The sequence below is a fragment of the Hyalella azteca genome, unplaced genomic scaffold, assembly GCF_000764305.2.
Source record: "Hyalella azteca isolate HAZT.00-mixed unplaced genomic scaffold, Hazt_2.0.2 contig13457, whole genome shotgun sequence".
Lineage (NCBI taxonomy): Eukaryota > Metazoa > Arthropoda > Malacostraca > Amphipoda > Hyalellidae > Hyalella > Hyalella azteca.
Window position 1 is genome coordinate 477271 of NW_025943380.1, and position 7879 is coordinate 485149.

The window sequence follows — 7879 nt, forward strand, 5'->3', positions numbered from 1 at the left end:
ATGATGCAGCAGAGGAGACAACTGTCGGCTAGAGAACCCCTCAATATACCACCGCCGCAGTTTTCGTCGTCTTCAATTGGGGACACAAGTTAGTGTACCTGTGCGTTGCCATCTTCTAGTTCTTCAAGCGCAGGATTCTTCCTAAACGCCGTCAGACGCACTGGTCCGTCTTCGTCCATTACGGTCTCGGATGGTCGGAAGAAGATTTTCCGTAGGTAATTCATCATGTGCATTTGTTGATGAAGACACGCGAAGTCCAACGGCAGGTGACTGAATCCAAGGCATCGGCGGCTTGATGTTGTGGCGGGCGGTATCACAGATACTCTCCGCCTTGAGCTATTAATTGTAAAGTTTAAACATTCCCAGTTTCATTTCACTCAGCTAAACTCCCTTCCGCATATCTTTAATGGAATATGTTGAAATGAATTATGCCAGAAAATGATATATCTCCGTTCTTCTATGCTTGTCTCGAGTAAGAAAATAAAAATCCAGGGACATTCTCAACGAACAACATTCGGCAATCGATTAACAATCGGCAATGAAAATTAGTAAGTGAATTGTTACATATCACGATCACACGAAAAAAAGCCAATAAATCGACTAGTTTGGTACAGGGAAAGTTCCTAATACAAGTGCTTGATTTAAAAAGGAAAACCCGTCAAAAATAAAATTAATTTTTCGTTAAAATAGCCTGCCGGCTTCCAATAAATCATTACTCCTTAACAATTTTGAATATTCCTGTCCGAAAAATTTCTTCAAATGTAAAATGAAATAATAAAACCAAATAAACTTGCACTTTTCTTTTTGACATTATTCTCCAGTTGCCAAAATAGTTGAGCAGTCCCTGAAACGAAAAATTATAGCATAATTATCAAGGACACATAAAATGATGAATAAATAAGAATTTCAAACCGAATCCTAATCGGAAATTTTGGATCGTTCGAGATCTTCATCATTATGAAGGACTTGCATTACCGCGATAGGATTTTAGTCTAGATGCCCATTATCATGGGTCAATATTGTTCAAATAATGATAGGAATATTAAATTTTCTTACCGCTTGTCACTTACAAATAATCTCACGAAAATCATCGTTCTTACTTTGAATCTAACCGAAAGCGATTATTTCGGTAACTAGGGAATTGTTTTCTGTAATTTTTTCCATAGAAAGCATCGTCTCTATGTTTCAGCATTTTTCTGTTTAATCTGGTATCAACTGATTCTAAAAATAAAATAAAGTAGAGAAAGTTAGACATCGCCGGCAAGTTTGTACCTGTTGTGCGATTTAGTTGCTCATTTGTTTATATAATTTAATTAAAACAAATTTCATTTTATGGAAAAGCTACTCTCTCCAGGCATACAGGAGTAATTGACCCGTTTACAAAGACCATCCTTCGCTTGCATAATGACAGAGTAGAAGCCTCGTTAAAAAAAAACAATTTCTATGATGCTTAATTACCCATCTGCTCAAAATTCAGCAACGGGCCCGCATGATCCCAGTTATTGTTCCCCAGAATCTCGAGTTACAAAGAATACCGAGTTAATTTCAGCTATTGGTAATCTTCTATAACCGTCAATAGAATTCTAATTCGTCCTAGGTTGAGAATCATGTTATTGATTTTGCGTTTCGTTTGAAGAAGAAAAATTCAGTATATCGCAATTTCTTCTCAGTGTAACTTATACGTAAAAAGTGGGTCACTTGAAATTTTTTGACAACTGAAGCTCCCTAAGCATCGGTTGAGGATCATCGTCCATTAATTTACTGCCCATATATCTACCATGGTTTTCATCGTAGGGTGTTATGACAGCCATCAACGTTACTGACCGCGACCGGAGTTACATAAGAGTGCAAGGCCTCGGTGGTCGGCCGCCTCAGCTGTGCTTGTGTTGCGCTTTTGTTTCGCGGCGCTCGGGATGTTTCCTGGAGCGCCGCCAAATGACGAATAGGCCTCCCACACGTGGCTGCTTGGCTCTCACTCCTCAAATGCTATGGAAAAGGAACGATGTACTGATTAGCTTTCCTTCTTAGCTACACTTCCTTCTCATCATGTAAAATAAATGTACAATACAGAAGAGTGCACTAGATTAAAATTCTCACTGAGTCGAACAATTCTTAACTACAATTGAGATCGATTGAGATAAATTCAAGTCCTGCAAATTGTATCGAATAAATTCTCTAGCCATCAATGGAGAGTGTATTAACAATCAAATTCTGCTATCTAATCTTAATTATTACAGCAGGAATAAACCCCACTTCAAGGTTTTAGATCACGCTACAGCAACTATAGAAGCAGGAGGAAGTATCGAGCTTTATAAGAAAAGCAGTACGCATCATTTTTTTTAAAGGTGGATAAGCCAATTTACTACAACAAGCGTAAAAACGTAGAGCTTTTTTTGAGATCGAGGTTAAATTAAGCTAATGATAATTCATAACATAATTAAGGAATAATAATTCATAGCATAATTTCACTTGTATAATTAAGCAAGCGTATTCAGGAAAAGCATGGGTTAGTTTCGACAGGTTTCCCGGCGCAATGAAAGTCGGGAATTTATACTTATTTAGCTTTTTTGACAGGATTAATTATAATAATTGAAAGATTAATTAATTACCATCACTGATTTTAGAACCAGTAAGTTTAGGGATAAGCACGTATTTATCGACTATGTAGCAATCGGAGTTTGGTCAATGTGACAAGATTCTCGATTCTTCTCTTAACAATAATCAATAATAACGAAAAACGCCCTTTCAACAACCTAACATCAATTTCGGCATCAAGGTTTTAAAAATCACAGTGACAATAACTTCCAAAAAACGTTCATATCCCTTAATTTTAGTCATTTCTTACATCACAAGAATATTCTCTGCCCTAGCGCTAAGACCAACATGTGGAACAGACATGTTGGCATATTGAACGCTGCGAGTATGAACGCTACAAGACAAGAAGGAACAGACCAGACTATGTTGTGCAAACTTCCATGTTCATACTGGAAGTGCCCATCACGCCATTGACATGGTAAAAATTTAAATTACCGTAAGTTTTGAAAAGATCTGGTAAAAAGGTCAGTTTATACATATACTGTGAACAAGAACAACAAGCGACAGGTCAAACTTTGCATAGCTATTCTTCAGCAGTCAGCACAACACTGCTACACTATAATCTAAGTTTTTGCAAATACAGTAATCACTCGAGTATTGCGGATGTTAAATTCCAGGCCTCGTCAGCAAAAAGTGACATTCAATCGGAATTTCGACTGATGGTACCTAATCAATTATTAATATTGTAATTGCCTGGTAAGATCTCATTGTATCAAGACTAAGTCTTTGTTCCCACTCACTTACCGCTGATCGAGTTCCGCGGGATGTTCAAATCTGCAGATCGACTTTCTCAGTTATGTAGATTAGATCGATGATCGATTCGATAGATGATCGATTAGATCGACCCGTCAGCCGGCGAAGATCCGCGAATGATTCATTTTTATTTCTTTAAAACCCAGGACGAAGTGCAGGCTCCGTATAGGCGAAGCGCGATGTAGGGAGAGATAACTGATAGCCGACGACACGGCGCCTCACTAGTCGCAACGGCTCACTGTTATATTCAAATAATAAACTACCTTAAAGAAGTAATTATAGTCATGAAAACGGTAAAATGCAACCATGATAGCAGATAGTATGCATATAATGAGCATTATCAGTATAAAATATGACTAATAATCAGAATAAGAGAGCGAAAATCAGCTTGAAACTAGATTAGTTAAAACTGATTACCGCGTGCAGCAAGCTATATAAGACGCGTTGCTACATGAACGCAGGGAGATTCATCGTGGTCGCAGGGGAGCATGAATGAATGAACGCTCGCCCGCAAATGCCGAGCACTAGTAAGTTTCGGCCGACTGGATGTAGCATTCATACTATGGCAGCATAGAGAGATATAGTTAGCTTATAAATAGTAGGTATATTTGCTCAAATTTAAACAGCGATAACTTTAGTAGGATATTAATTTGAAAAAAAAAACTTACCGCATGCATAAAATTTGAGAAATTAAATATTCAAATTAGGTTTTCGAAACAGTGAACAAACACAGCCATTTAATTAAGTCATATAGCGTTAAAATTTCAACAACTGAATTTAATTTGTACATCACACTAAAAAAATTCTACATTGCATATAAATGATATATTCACGCGTCAGGAAAGAATTAGGTAGGCACACCATCTTCGCTACCACAATTGCATGGCCAGCATGGGGGCGGCGCCGCCGGGCGTGTCCAGCCTCCAGGGTCGGACGAAATTAGAAGAGTTATCTCCAAATGCACTGTAATGACTCGTGGAAATAATTAGCTATCGATAAAGACATGGACAAATAATACTATATATTCATCGCTGCAGGAATTTCGTATCCCACATCCCAGGGCCCAATTAACCTACTGAGTTGAGTTTTACATTCTGAGTTTCCGCATCGACCGCATAAGAAAGCTTCAACGGGGTAGTTGGCATATAGTTCTGCTACTGTCAACGATAAACGGTCAACTAGTGTGAGTAGCTAGTCGCCATTCAGTTTCAGCAATGCTTCACTTAACTCGCCGCTTGTCAATAATATCTATCATACTGTTCAGAAACTGTAGTTTGTAGGGTTTGATTACAACACTACGAAGCTGTTTCGATCATGATACGAAGTTCTGGTCAGTTTTGTTCATAATATAGCTATAGCCTATTAGTACTACTATTCAAGGCCGCCGACAAATTTGCCGTGGGGACTTGGCACTTGGCAAGTTGGCAAGCATTGACGTTTGAACTTTGAAGTAAATCAAGTAATGCTCCTCTTTTTCGACTACACTCTTACTGAACATTAATTTTTTATAGCTAATTTGAAACGTGATGGAGTGACAAAAAAATGAAATGTCTAGGATCGGTATTGTACCTAACTAGGCTATTATCAAACATAAGAACCCGAACGATCTAGTTCATATTTCACACCACGCCAGGTTATTCAAACAACCATATCCTACTAGCCTACCCACTATTTTTCATACATGATGCACTGCTTGCGAAGCTCACGACCATAGTCACTTTTTTATTTATCTTTATTTAGTTTTCATCATGAGGAATGATTTGCTAATAAATTTGAGAAACAGCACTCGTTTCCCAGTATTCGTAGCCCAGCCACGTTCACAGTTCACACCCTCAAGTGCCGCGCGCCTTTGCGTGAATGCGTCCGAACCTGGAGAGTGGAGAGGCATCAAAACGTTTGTTCACTAGGTATATACTCAGGGAGCACTAAGTACAGAAAATATTCCATTATTTGAACAGAGGTTACTATATTTTTATCGTGCTTAATTAATGTGATAACTGATAGAAAAAATATATTTAAAAAAACCATGATGATCTCTCCTTAATTACTCATTACGTTATCCGTCAAACATGGTAGACAAGATATATAAGCAAATTGAATAATTTTTTATTAATTTTCGTAGATTTATGGCGCTCATTATCTGAGTTTAATATCGTAATAAAAACGGGAATTATTAAAACATCATGGAGAGTGTTGCACTAATACATTTTTCAAATCGTTGCTGTATAAAATTAATCTGTGTCGATCTGGGATAATACTGGAGTTCATTGGTCCTTAATGGGCTTCCGTCGTCAACATTTTGAATCCCGGAAAGTTGTATACATTTTTGGCTAATATATCACTTTGGTAGATGTGACTGGAAGCGTATTTATCCCAAGGCTCCTGTCAAGCTGGCTTTCTCTTTCGTTTCTTTACGAGCTTTAATGTTGCTGTTCTGCCTCGCTGAGCATCCGCTCTTATGTGTCTCGTATTTTGAGGGCGGACGGCTTCTTACCCGCGGAGCCTGAATGGCAAGCTAGCTTCCCTTGGTTGGCCACTGAAGTATACGAGCGGCTTAAATAAGACATGGCTGCGATATCAGAGGCGGTTGGCTGTCTATATCGCACAAAATTTCCCTAGGAATTTTTTGAAGCGGAATTCTGGCAGTTTGACTGATCGAGCTGCCATCATGCACGAGGAATTTTTTCTTCCTTGTTTCTGTATTTGGGATAACCGGATAACTCGTCTCGATTATCATTCATAATGATTATCCTTGATAATGAAAATGGTAATAATTGGCGAATGTCATCAATACAGCGCAAACAACTTGTGGAAATAAAAATAAATTATTCAAAGATTCGTAATTTATAGCTGAGACCGACTCATTCTGTTTGTCGAACAAGCATCCTGGGACTGCTGCCACTCATCGGAGAGGACGCGCCGAGTCGTTGAAGACAACTTCTTTTATCCATTATTTTCACTTTTTAGGAAATATTTTCTTTAGTTTGAAAATAAATTGAGAGAAAAGAAACTTTCTGAATATGACACTGACATCCAGCAGTAGAGGAATCAAAGTGAAGCCCAGGTTTATAGTGTTTCTAGACACGAACTTCAGAGACACGTTTCAGCGCAGCAGCAGCTTCCTCTCAGTTCAGCAACTGTCCAGCAGGGAAAGAATCCCAGTGAAGCCTTGGCTCAGCGTGTTACTCAGACAGCATCCTCTGAGGCACTCAAGAGCGCTCTATTTCCCTTCATTGATTTCGAAGAATTTTCAGGCTCTCGGATACCACCAGTGTTTATTGGACAGAAATTACTCCTAAGATTCCTATGGACTCGAACTAATGGAGGTTTCAGGACCAGCACCCACGTTCCGTTTAAAAATTATGCGCCGTTCGTTTCCTTAGAAACTTCAGAAGAAATGCTCGGCTCTGTGGGAGGGGGTGAAACTTTATCTTATGTGAGTTTGATAGCCTTCTCAAATTATAATGGGTGATTATACGAAAAATTTGTCAAATACTTCGGATGTTGGTCGGCATGTTGAGAATATGATTCTTTGTATGTGTTTTGGAACCAAACATATAATTGAAACTGTTTTAGCTTATGGAATTCGAAATTCATTTAGCTGAAAATTTTTGTCGTTCATAAAATAAAATTTGAAAATTCAACAAGAATTCTCGTCATTATACAGCATATAGTCACTTTAAGTGGATGCCAGTTATTATTGTTAAAAAAACGTATTGTTGCATATGATTAGTCAATTTTCCCGCTTACTTTTTCAAAAAACTTTTTCAAAACTTTTGTTGGTTCATTTTTTGTTGGCGGTAAACATGACATTTTATATGATTTTAAAATAATTTTTGTCAAATATTGTTTGTATATTCCTTGTTCGCACCTAGAATATCGTACAATATTCCTTGTACCAGGGTTTGAGAGACGACATCGAGTCCTGCTCATGTTTCACCCGTAACGATTTTTTCGTGTAGGCAGTGCACCGTAAATTCTGCAAATTGCCTCGAATTTGTGCAATATCAAAACCTCTAAGGTTCTTATACGGTGCAGAACTCGAATATTCGCGCTTGAATTCCCATCGGAGCATGATAAATTTCCGAGCAAACTGAGGGGTGAATTACCCCTCGTACGTTTTTTAGATTGAACTCGCAATGGCCAGAGAGCAGCTCTCGAACAACGATACAAGCAGAGCCTGCTGGGATGGCTTTGTTATCGTAAACGATATTGAAGCTGTAAAAGATGCGTCGTAAACGTTATCGACGAACAGATCGTTCCAAAAAAATGCTGAAAAATGAGAAGCATTTCGTATAAGAAGAACTTGCAAGAAAGTGGGAGGCTTGAGATTAATGTCAACATTATCTAAAATTAAACACTCTTGAAAAACGGCCCTTCGGTATTGTTTCGTTTGAAATACCTATATTCCGATTAGAATTATGATAGTTAAATGAAGAATTATGTTCCAACCTCAAAGGTGAGTCGTGGATTGAATACCTGTTAAGGGTTTGAAAAAGAAGAACAGGTCTTCCATATTCATAACCCAATG

The 7879-nt window shown here is 38.2% G+C and overlaps 1 long non-coding RNA gene across 1 annotated transcript; it reads right to left on the reverse strand.

Moving 5' to 3' along the window:
* Positions 1 to 588: 588 nt before the first annotated feature.
* Positions 589 to 3905, reverse strand: LOC108672506. The gene is made up of 4 exons (XR_001930900.2): positions 3766 to 3905; positions 3340 to 3586; positions 1825 to 1986; positions 589 to 844 (listed from the first exon to the last, which is right to left on the reverse strand). It is a non-coding gene; the product is annotated as an uncharacterized LOC108672506 (long non-coding RNA).
* Positions 3906 to 7879: the final 3974 nt, after the last annotated feature.